The sequence below is a fragment of the Triturus cristatus genome, chromosome 10 (genome assembly GCF_964204655.1).
Source record: "Triturus cristatus chromosome 10, aTriCri1.1, whole genome shotgun sequence".
Classification (NCBI taxonomy): domain Eukaryota; kingdom Metazoa; phylum Chordata; class Amphibia; order Caudata; family Salamandridae; genus Triturus; species Triturus cristatus.
The window spans coordinates 1040753262-1040765832 of NC_140593.1; positions in this window are offsets into that span (position 1 = coordinate 1040753262).

Genomic DNA, 12571 nt, shown 5'->3' on the forward strand with positions numbered 1-12571 from the left:
CAAAGGAAAGATGCGAGATTCATAGATATTGTCAGAGAAGGCCCAGAATATGTTTACAAATGGCCAGAGACCGCTTCTTCAGTGAGATACCCCAAAGAAGGGGACAATATAAATGTGTGTTTTTTTTAAAGGGACATTCATTAGTGAAGCTGGTACTGCTGCCAAGTGTGTAAGTGGCCACTGCTGGTTATCATAAAGGAGCAGATGCAGCAGGACTGGGGCCCAGGGATTTGGGGGGCCCACTGCATCACAAATATGACTGTCTACCTTTAAAAAAAAGGGGCATCAGAGCTTATTGTCCTTTCAAACATTAGGACAGAGGTGATGATCCACCATGGAGGGGAAGAGGTAAAAAAAGGCAAAGAAGATAGCCTGCTACCCAGGACTGCAGTTATTATTAGTGAAGAAGGTTTAGTTGCATTGGGGTCAAAGAGTGTAAGGGGCTCACAACACCCCGAATTTGGGGAGCAGTTTGTTTGGTATATCTGTTTTTGTTTGATGCATTTGCTATTTTATAAGTCTCATATTTGGTGCAATTCATAAGCTATAGAATAGAAAAAGTATTCCTGAAATCATCTCATAAGCCCCGCTCCCTGCACGCAGCCATGTCCCTCCCGCTCCCCCAATCCTTGTCATAAAGTTTTGGAGGGGGGCCTGACCTGAAAACATTTTGCTTAGGGGGGGCTCAGAGTAAAAGAGTTTGAAGACCTCTGCCCTAGTGTCATAGGACCATTAAAACATCCAATTGACCCTTGTATATGCTTAATTATTTTTAACATCCCATGCTGTTCCAAGAATAAAGGGATACCGGGAACAGCCTGAGGATTTTTATTCTGTAAGACCCCTTGGCCATATCTTTCAAGCGCTCCCTGAGACATGGTTGAGCCCACCCTGACTTTTAGGGGACAGGGAGAGCTACCCAACCCCTTGGACGCTCTCTTCACTAAGGTGGAAGAATCTGGAGACAGCATTGGCGTGTTCAGTCCCTGGGCGATGCTCCACCATAAAGTCCATTCCCTGTAAGGAGATGGACCACCTCAACAGTTTAGGATTTTCACCCCTCATCTGCATGATCCTTCTGAGGGGTCCGTTTCCTGTCCGAACCAAGAAGTGAGTGCCAAGCAGGTATGGTCTCAACTTCTTCAGTGTCCAGACCACAGCAAAAACTTCTCTTTCAATGCAATGGAGGACCTCACCAATCCCAAGATGACCAACTTCCTCAAGGGCCTGTTCAACCTCAGACTGACCCAACAAGTGGAAGGCCCCACACACGCTGCAAGACACCTACTGGACCTCATCTTTACCAGCTGCACTGGCATCACAGTAGACAAGCCCACATCGATTACCTGGTCTGATCAAACCCTCATCAACTTCAGCATACCCTCCCCGCACCACCGTAGAAACACTATCGGCAAATCTTCACAATGAGACTGGAACAAGATCTTAGAAACATCCTGGTCTTCCGAACTCCTACACCACTGGCTTGACAAAACAACAACATCCCCGAGTCGATATCCAACGTTAACGCTCTGAAAACTGCCTGCACAGACACCCTAGAATCTCTCAAAGCCACAAAACCCTAAGAACCAGTGTTAGAAATGGGATTTCTGGTTGGCTAGGGCTTGCGCCAAAGCCAGTCAGAAACCACCACTCTAGTCAGGGCTGGGGAGTTACACGCCAAAGATAACCCCTGCTCACCCCCTTGGTAGCTTGGCACGAGCAGTCAGGCTATGTGGCATGTGTAAAGCGTTTGCGCGCGCACCCAGCAACAACACCCAAGGCCCACCACAAAGGAAACTCCACACAAGGTATTATATAAAAATAGCCTTTGTATTATACCAAAACACATTAGATAAAAACACACACTTTACAATGTGCCAACAGGCACGGGCAGAATTTACAAGGGATTATATGTACAGGGGACAGGGCCATATGGACCACTGTCAGGAATTAGCACTTTTAGAACTTAGTACTTAGAACATAGGATATAAAATTACTGTAGCACACAATAGAAAATGGAGCACACAACCAGTAACTACTGGTAACCGGTAAGTACCACCTACGCAACCCTAACCACCTTAGGAAAATGTCACGCAGGGAACCAGGACCTCACTAGCACCACCTGTACTAGGAGAAAACAACCACCTAAGTATCACAATACCTGTAGGGGTATAAGCACATTACACATGACGCATAAAAACACATTCAGAGGTGTAAACACAAGGCACATGACGCATGAAAACACATTCAGAGGTGCAGGTTAGGAACAATAGCGCAAAACTCACATTAGCCACCACCTGTGGCAGTCCCTAGGCCAACTGGCCTCGTAGGGGCTAGGACGCCCTGTCTCCAGCAGAGTCAGGGCTAGACTGCGCAGGCTGCGCAAGCCAAAACGCGGAGGGCCACAACCTAAACGTTGCAGCTGCCCACTAAGTGCTGGGCAGCTGGGAAAATGAGCGTGGGCACCACTGTGCCTCCCAAAACAATATCCAGCCCTGGAGCCACCTAGGCTCTAAAAAAAGGATGCCCCCAAAACAGCGTGGGAGCCTTGTGGTCTCTAAAAACACAATTTTGTCCAGAGTAAGGTTGGAGCCTATCAGAGGCTCAGGAACACTGCCCCCGACGTGGGAGTCCCTTCTGGGACTCAGGACAACAATAATCGCCCCTTCGTTGGAGCCTCTACTCAGGGCTCTGCACAACAAATAATGCCCCCGGGGTTGGAGTCCCGCTTCGGGGAACTCGCGAGCCTCGCAGGCTCTAAAACAATGTGTCCCTTAAAAGCGTGGGAGCGCGCTCGCGCTCCGAACCAACTGTGCCCCGTAACGTTGGAGCCCCACTCGGGGGACTCGTTCACAATACTGCCCCCACACGTTTAGAGCGTCCACGCGCTCTGAAATAAAGGATACTGGCCCCACGGAGCCCCCCGGCCCTTCTCTACTCACCGGGCTGCTCGCAGGGGGGACTCCGTGCACGAAGGCAGCACGTCCCAGTGCGGGGTGGGCTACCGCCTGGGTGGCGGACGCAGTGCTTCTCCTGAGGGCCCCGGGGCGCTGGGTAGGGTCCTGCCGGCCCCGGGGCTTAGAATCCAGCCGCGAGTCTTTGGTGGGAGGCGGGGTAGGCTCCCGCCCTCCTACTTCCGGTCCCGGTTGTCCCTGAGGCCCGCCCCCGGCCTGCCTGACTTCCTGTGAGCCCGGCCGCGGCGGTGATTCCACGGCAGTAAGAGGGGTAGGCTCCCTCGGGATAAGGAATATACGGCGGGGTGGGCACCCGCCGTGAGATAAAACCAATAAGCGGGGTGGGCACCCGCCAACGACCACGGCAATGCGGGGTGAGCACCCGCTTCAAACCCCGGCAACCAGAGGGGGAATCCCTACGCCGGGGAGTCCCTCTTTTAGGAGGAGCAGTTTGACACTGCAGAGGCGACACAGGAGCGCTCTCTAAGCGTTGGGGCACCAAATAAAGCGCTCCTAGAGCTATAAGTAAAATAAAAGCGCTTCCAGGCGCTTAGGGGAGAAGGCAAGTTCAGCAAAGTTTAGGAAGGTAGGCAGGGGGCAAAGCTGGGCCCAGAGCCAGCTCACTGGGCCTCCAGGCAGGGAGGTAGTCCAAGTGGCGGTCCTCTGGCCCAGCAACAGCAGCAGCCCCCTCAGGCAGGATCCTGGAAGAGAACAAATTGTAAGGGGACACAGCCCCTTCTTATACACCTTTTCCCTTTGTTCTTGGTTCAGGGTGAGGGGGAAAATCAGTCGCAGCTGGTTGGGGAGCACCCTTGATGTGCTCAGCCCCTCACTCTATTCACTGGCAGGGCTAGGGTCATCAGTCACACCACAGGGGGCGGAGCCAGCATTGTGTAGGGAAAGCCCTGCCCTATTCAGGACCAAGGTGCACTCCTCCCCAGCCATCAGCATGCTAATCTCACACTCACCACTGGGGCAGACCCACCCAGACTCCTGGAGCCAGGCTCACCAGCCAGCTCCAGCCAATCACACGCCAGACACATTTTACACTAATATGCCAACTCCTAGAAGTGGCACTTCTGCACATGACATAATCACGCATTATACATCATTGCGAAGCATTCGATCACACGAGTCCGCACATACCAAACTCGAGCCTGCACACCCCACGCATCAGGAACTACCAGGGACACATACATTCCCCATGCATTCCTATGGGAGGGCAGGCCTATCTCACCAAATGCACTCAGAGTGCGCACGCACTTTACTCTGGGACACAGGGAAAGTGCGCAGAAACCAAAAATCACTACCACCAGGTCACCAGTAAAAGCAAAAAGTTCAGGGGTGAACCTGCCAGAAGGGCCAAGTCCAACAACCAGATTACAAGCAAGCTGGTACACGGAAGAGCTCAGCTTCAGCAAATGTCACTGCAAGCAACTTAACAGCAGATGGAGAAAAAGTCAGGACGACACTGACATGAGCAACCACAACCCCCAAACACTACCATCAGTAAGTCAGTGCTACCAAACGCTCTGCATTCAGGACCGGATTGAATGCAGCACCAGAGCACCAAGGACATCTTCACCATCATGAAAGACTTCACCTCGCAGGTAGCAAGCTCCAGCAGCACCACCCTCTCTCAGGATTTCTGACCCAGCCGTCCCTATACTTCAGCAAAAAGATCACCAGCAACTGCGACACCTTCGAGTCTCAACCTGCCCCTTATACCCTCACAGCCCTCCTGCACATCTCAGCCAACACCCACTGGACACGCTGAATGGCTGGTCCACCATCACCACTAAATAAATAGCAACGATCATGCAGCCCATCCACTCCAGAGTAGCCTTGGACCCATGCTCTTGCCACGTCTTTATCAAAGGACTAGACCCCAGCAGTGCAGCCCTCTCCCCAATCCTGAATGCTCCAATCATCCCAGCCTCCTATTCAGATGCCTGGAAACCAGCCACAGTGCTTCCCCTCCTCAAGAAACCCTCAGCAGGCCAAAGATGCTAGCCAACTACCAGCCTATCTCCTTTCTATGCTACCTGGCAAAAGCCATGGAAAGGTTGATAAATACCTAGACACCCACCGCAACGACAACCACCTCTTCGACACCCCTCAGTCTGGATTCAAGCCCAACCAAAGCACAGAGACAACCATCATCACCACCATGGAGGGCATCCAGAGGATCATGGACTGCAGTGACATTACATCCCTCATCTTACTGGACCTTTCCACAGCCTTCAACACCATCTCCCACCCCATCCTTAACCACCGACTGCACAAAGCTGGCATCCAAGGACATGCAGCTCGCTTAATTTGCTGCTTCCTGAAATACGTCATCCAGTTGGTCAGGGTGGCCCCCTTCACCTTGGACTCGTCAACCTCATCTGTGGAGTTCCATAATGATCCTCACTCAATCCCACTCGTTCAACGCCTACATGAACCCACTTGCCAGCATCATCCACATCTACAGGCTCAACATCACATCCTATGCTAATGACACACAGCTCATACTCTTCCTCTCCGATAAGATGCCAAACGCATGCACCTATTTCTCCAAGTACATGACCAAAGTCGGCAGATGAATGAAAACCAGCAGCAGAAAGCTAAACATAGATAAGACGAAAGTAGTAATCTTCAGCAGAGACACCTTGCTTCGGGACTCCATCTGGTGACTAGACTTTCACTCAGACCCCACGAATGCAGAACCACATCCAACAGTTGTGGCTTTTCCTAACTCGATCCTAAATCCTGGAATGACCTGCCAATGGACATCAGAGCCACCTCCTCCGTTCTTGAATTCTGTAAAGAACTGAAGACCTTGCTCTTCAATCAGACACAGCTCTGGTTCGGCCGATAAAAAATCCTGCTTCAGCGCCAGGATACCCTCCTGGGTGAATTATGCACCCTACAAATACTCATAACAAGAAAGAATGAAGATGAACGTGAAAGAAAGGAAAACTGTTTCAAAAGCAGAAATGGGGGTGAAAAGGAAACTCCAACAGTGAGAATAAGAGACAGGAAGTGTAAGGTGGTGTAAGAAAGGGGAATTAGGTGGAATACAGACGAGGCTGCCTTGGCATTCGGCAACCCTGGCATTCTGCAGCACCAGTGGAAACCTCATAAGAAAAACTTTGTCCCTTCAGTTATTTTCTCACACACTAGAGTGCTGTTCAGTACCTGCCCTCTTTGAAATGTCGACATTTCAGGAACAATGCAGTCCTTTCTCCATCACTAGTCCATCCATTGCCTCTTACTAAAACCGTGTCTGTGTAGCACTGCAGTTCAGCACCTTTGTTTCTTTAACAGCAACAAAGGCCACCTTTAGTTTTTCTGCACCCGCCATCTACACCAAAAACTGTGTAACCATTTGTGAACCTTTCAATACGAAATCAATTATTTTAGATAGGCCTGGGCGGTAAATTCCGTACCGCTCTGGGAAATGTGTGGAATTTGGGTAATTTTGTGTTCCGCAGAGAACGCGGAATTGCCATAAATTCCACGATTCGCGGCATTGCGTAATTTTTTGCTGGTTTGCGCTTTCAAAATGCGTGTTCGCAAGATATTTCCCCCCGAGCACGCAAACAGCGTTCGCGAACAAGAAAAAAGCATCGCAAACAGGCGGAACAAGCAATTCCGCGTGTTCGCAGAACTCTGCGTGCTCGCGGAGATTTTTTACCATTTCGCGGAGCTTTGCGTAGCGCGACTACGCAAATTCCGCCCACCCCCAATTTTAGATTAGAAAATGGAAGCAAACAAGACTTCAAGTGCTGAACTGCACTGATTTTTCACATGATAGTGCCGGACCAAAAGGCATGGGGCCCAGTGTGTCTAGAACAAACTAGCAAAATGTGTATTAAGTTCCGTATTTCTGCTTTCAGATAAACAATATGTTTTTCAACATGTCTTGACAAAATAAATTTAAACAAATAAAAGAAGTGCTGCCCACATTCTTTTGACTTTTTTAAAAGTGACAGTATACATTTATACATTTGACGTTTACGGAGCATTATGTTTGTGTCTTAACTTTCACATAAATTAAATGTTTTGCCATTGAGGAATAAGATTAAAAAACATTGCACCTTCTACACAAGTTCTTTTGCATTTTTTCCCCAGCTTAGATATCTACGTTTATGTTTCTTAAAAAATGAGTTCCCGGAGGAGCCTAGCGCTTGACCAAGATGGCCGCGTGAGCTCTGAGCTCCCGAGACCCTCGTGCCCTCCGTCGACTATCCTGTCTCTAATCCTGTCGGTATGCATGGCATCGTGTAGATGACCTGTCAGGGAGGCGATTGATGCTATCCGCGGTCGGATCGCCCACCGGGAACCGGACTTATGCCTGGCGGAAGATTGCGGCCTACCTCCGAGGGATGCCAGGAGCTAGAGTTGGCAGGATGCCCGACTTCTAGTTGAACAACAACGGCCAGGCGAGGTGTGAACTGTCGGACGGAGGTCCCCGTCCTTTCACTTTCGCTTTCTCTCCCTTTGTCAGCCCTGCCCCTGGAGAGCTCTTGGTGGCTTTATTACCCTATGGACGCTCTGCAGGCTACTCTGGTGGCCCACTGCAAAACTGATCACCCCTGATTCCTTCCATTGAGAGGGACCCGTCTTATCTGAACCGGCCTGCTTGGTATCAACCATGTCGGGCAAAGCAGAGGTGGATCGGCTGAAGGCTAAGTCTACCAGGCGGGGAGCCTATACCCAAGTCAATAGTATGGACCGCTATGCTCTGCAGAAGGGATCACCTAGTGGGTCGAGCCAGTCGCCGGATGCCCAGAAGGAGGCCTCGCCTTTGGCCCCGGAGCTCTCACTACAGGACGTCATGGGCGCGCTCGAAGGGATGCAGACCTTGATTGGGAGACAGTTTGATGCCCTGGCGCATAAGGTGGATGCCATCTTGGTGGATGTTAACCTGATCCGTGCGGACTTGGGCAAAACGAATGAACGGGTTAGGACCCTGGACCTCAAGGCCACGGGCCTCACCGATGATGTCACGGAACTGCAGATCGAGGTTCGTAAGCTGAGGACCGAGAGTGATCTCGCCGCCCGCCGGCTGGAGTATTTTGAGAGCCGGGCCAGGTGCAACAACGTGCGCGTCATCGGGGTCCCGGAGTCCTCGGATGAGGCTTCGGTTGACCTGCTTGTCGAGGACTTGGTGCTTAATCATCTGAAGCCCAAGGGTCTTGGAAAGTTCTTTGCGGTTGAAAGGGCCCATAGAGTGCCGGGTGGGAGGCCCAAGGTGGGTGCCCCACCGAGGCCGATCGTCGCTCGGCTCTTTCATTTTCGAGATCGGGACGCTATCCTGCAAGCATCGAGGGTGACGGGCCCGGTCCCCTTCCAGAACGCGTCGGTTAATTTCTACCCGGACTTCACCCAGCAGGTGCAGAGGCAGAGACAGGGCTTTCTGGGGGTGAAAAGGAGGCTTTGGGAGAGGGATCTGAAGTATGCCATGCTCTTCCCTGCCAGACTACGTGTGGTGCATGAAGATCGGACTTTTTTCTTTGACTCTCCTGTTATGGCCGATGAATGGCTGGAAGCTTTGCCCCGACGACGGACGGGGGAGGACATTGCCGAGGATGGGGACAGTGGCCGGGATGGGCAGGGCTGATTTTTCGGAGCCGGTCTGACTCGATTTGGCTATATTTGAAGACTTGAATAGAGTGCAGTCAATGCGGAGGGCGGCGGGAGGACGAGGGGTGCTCTTTTCCTCCCTCAGGGTACTTTTTGTAGTTTTTTGGGGTTTTTGTAGGGCGACAGGCACACTGCAAGTTGGGGGGGCTTTGTAAGCTGCCGCAGGGGTGCAGGGTGGGGGGGGTTTTTGGGATTTTGGGTTTGTTGTTGGGGGGTTTATTTCTGCAAGGCATGATGATTCTTTCCAGGACTGTTCCATGGTGGCTCTTCGGGAGTGGGGTGGGCCTCTTTACGTTTGAGGATGGGGGTAGGGGTTTAAGTGTTATAAGCTGGAATGTTAATGGTTTGGGGGATCGCATTAAGCGTGGGATTGTTTTGCAATTCTTGAAACGATCAATGCCGGATGTTGCCTTGCTGCAGGAGACGCACCTTATGCGTAATACGTGCTATGCTCTGAACAGGAAGGGGTATAAACTCATAGCACATTCGGGATTCTCCTCTGGGTCCAGGGGTGTGGGCATCCTAGTCAGAGCCTCGCTACCATTTGAGGTGGATTCCACCATTGTTGATGATAGGGGGAGGTTTGTGGCGGTGGCGGGGCGGTGGGAAGGAAGAACTTTGGTTTTAGTTTCGGTTTATGTCCCGCCGGCCCTGCAGGCCTCCACGTTCACAGATCTGGGTAGGGCCCTGCTGGATCTCCCGGGGGGTATGCTTGTGGTGGGAGGTGATTTCAACGCTGTTGGCTCCGGCCTGCTGGATAGATACCCGCCCAGAGACACAGGGGGGGCTCAGAGGTGGCTCCCAGACTTCCTAAACACGCTTGGCCTGATAGACTGCTGGAGGCTCCGGCACCCAACACAGAGCCAATACACGTTCCACTCCGGGGCACATGGTAGTCTCTCCAGGATTGATTACCTACTCACTCTGGCTGCGCATGCCTCATTGGTCTCCGAGGCAAGGAACATGGCGCGTGGTATATCTGACCACTCGCCAGTTTGGATCCGGCTGGATCTGGGTCGGGAGGGAGGAGGAAGGGTGGCCCCTATCAACCCGTGGTATTTCCGAGACCCCAAGATGCGCAGCGCGCTGGTAAAGAAAGTAGATAATTTTTTCAAGGATAATCAGGGATCCGTGGACTCGGCAGTGTCGCTGTGGGAAGCATTTAAGACCGTGCTCCGAGGGGAAGCCCTCTCCCTAGTAGTAGCTGCCAAGCGGCGGAGAGATGGCGAGGTTCTGCAGGTTGAGGAGGAGATCGCGGCTCTGGAGGGAGCGCTGGAGGAGGAGGTTACAGAGTCCTCACTGCATGAGCTTTGCTTGAAGCAAGCTGAGTATAAGGACCTGGTGACGAACGCCGCTAAGACCCTCAGTAGGGAGCAGCAGGGCCGATTGTATGATGTTGGTGACAAGGCGGGGAAACTCCTGGCTTGGCTGGACAAAAAAGAACGGGTCAATAGAGTTGTGCCAGAGTTGAGGGGAGAGGCGATTGTGGAACCTGAGAGGATTGTGCAGTGTTTCTCGGACTATTTCTGTAGGGTTTATGCCTCAGTGTCGGATAGGCCGCCCGAGGACTCGTCTGACCTCCTCCGTGATATCGAGTTGCCCTGTCTCTCCGACATAGATAGGGAAGATCTAGATGGTGACATAACGGTTGACGAGGTGGCGGGGGCTATCCGCGCGTTAAACTCGGGTAAGGCCTCGGGACCGAACGGTTTACCGGTCGATTTGTACAAGTTATTTCCGGATAGGGTCGCCCCTCACCTGCGCGCCATGTTTATGGAGGCGCGGGGGAGTGGGACCCTCCCGTTGGACCAGCGACTGGCGACGATCGTGGTTATCCACAAAGAGGGCAAACCCCGAGATAAGTGCGCCTCATATAGGCCTATCTCACTTCTTAACGCAGAGCCGAAAATTCTGGCTAAAATCCTGGCGACCCGATTAATTAGGGTACTCGGTGACTTGGTCCACCCGGATCAATCCGGCTTCATCCCGCACCGAAACACAGCGTTAAACCTTCGGCGCCTTCATGGTGTAATCGCCAGGGCGGACACACTGCGTGAACCAGCTATTGTGGCGTCTCTTGACGCCACGATGGCATTCGACACGGTGGAATGGGCATATTTGTGGGCCGTGCTGACCAAGTTCGGCTTTGGCCACGGTTTTGTGAGTTGGGTGAGGTTGCTGTATGAGGGGCCACTTGCGAGTGTGGTGGTGAATGGTCGGGCGTCGACTCCGTTTCAGCTTGGGAGGGGTACCCGGCAGGGTTGTCCCCTGTTGCCTTTGTTGTTCGCCCTCGCCCTTGAGCCGCTGGCTGCGTGGATACGTTGGCACCCGGATATACGGGGCCTTAGATGGTCGCCTGAACACGAGGACCGTATTTCGCTCTATGCCGATGATATCCTGCTGTATCTTGCCTCACCCAAGAAATCACTTATAGTGGTCTGTGACGTACTCACATCTTTTGGTAGGAACTCGGGTCTTGTTATCAACTGGAGTAAATCATATTTGTATGTTCTTAGTGGCGAGGTTCCCCCGATCCCTAGAACATGTTCGATACAGGTCGCTCAGCAGGGCTTCGTGTATTTGGGGATCTTTATCTCCATGGACTCTGCTGTGCGATATGAGAAGAACCTGCTCCCCCCCCTGGCACGCCTGAGGCGGGATGTTGAAGGCTGGCGGAGGCTGCCGCTCTCCCTCGTTGGGCGTGCGGCCCTGTTCAAAATGATGTCGCTTCCCCGCTTCCTCTACGCACTGCAGAATACTTTGGACTGGGTTCCGGCCAAATACTTTCGGGAGGTCGAAGGCCTCCAACGAACGTTGCTTTGGGATGGGCGGCCGCGAATAGCTATTGCAAAGCTGACGCTTCCATGGTACGACGGGGGCATTGCGCTCCCAGACATCCGACGGTACTATTGGGCCACCCAGCTGAGTGCGATTAACCATGGGTTTTATGGCCCTGCCCTCAGCCCTGGGTATGCTATGGACAGGTGGTTGCTGCGTGGTGGTAACTATTACAGGGCGTTGTATTCGCGGTCCTTGGACTCGTCCCTCACGGGGCCCACTGGTGTGGCGGTGCGAGTGTGGAAGATGGCAACTGACTCGCTGGGCTGGAAGGATAGGCTCACCCTCGCTACCCCGCTATTTGAATCTGAGAGACTGGGTAGGCTTTGGCACACAAAAGGCTTTGACAAATGGGACTTGATCGGCATCTCCAGGGTCGGAGATGTCCTGATTAAGGGGAGGGTGAAGTCCTTTGAAGAGTTGCAGAAGGAGTATGAGCTGGGGCCATCTGAGTTTTTCCGCTATATTCAGGTGCGTCACGCCCTCCGATCAGTCCTCATAGAGGGTGAGAAGGTGCCTGAGTCCTCTCCTTTGGAGGACCGGGTCCTTGATGGCCATACGCCCGAGAGCACGATCTCGCTCATCTATAAGAAACTGATCAACGTCCGGGCGGATATGCTTCTGGGGTTGAGGGACCAGTGGGCTAGGGATGGCCTCGAGTTGGATGACGAGGATTGGCAGTCTGCTGTTTCCTCCCCTAAGGAGGTTGCGATCCCGTCGCGTCTGAGGCTGGTGCAGCTTAAAATACTGCATCGAGTGTATGTGACGGGGCCAAGGCTGGTTCACATGGGATTCTCGGAGGACGGCCTATGCAGGAGGGGTTGTGGTATGGTGGGTACTTTCCTGCATGTCATTTGGGAATGTGGTGTCATCACGGAATTTTGGAGGAGAGTCCATGCAGTGATGGGGGAGGTGACTGGCATTGCTATGCAGCCGGAAGCGCGGTGTTGTCTACTGAATGTCTGGGGGCCCACTGATCATAATGCGGCGCAGACCCAATGGGTGACTCTGGGCAACATGGTTGCTAAGAGAGATATCGCGAGATTGTGGGGCTCTGCGGGGCCCCCCACATTGACCGCGTGGAAAGAAAATATGGACTGGAGTATGTTAAGGGAAAAGACGGTCTATTGCACTAGAGGCCGCCC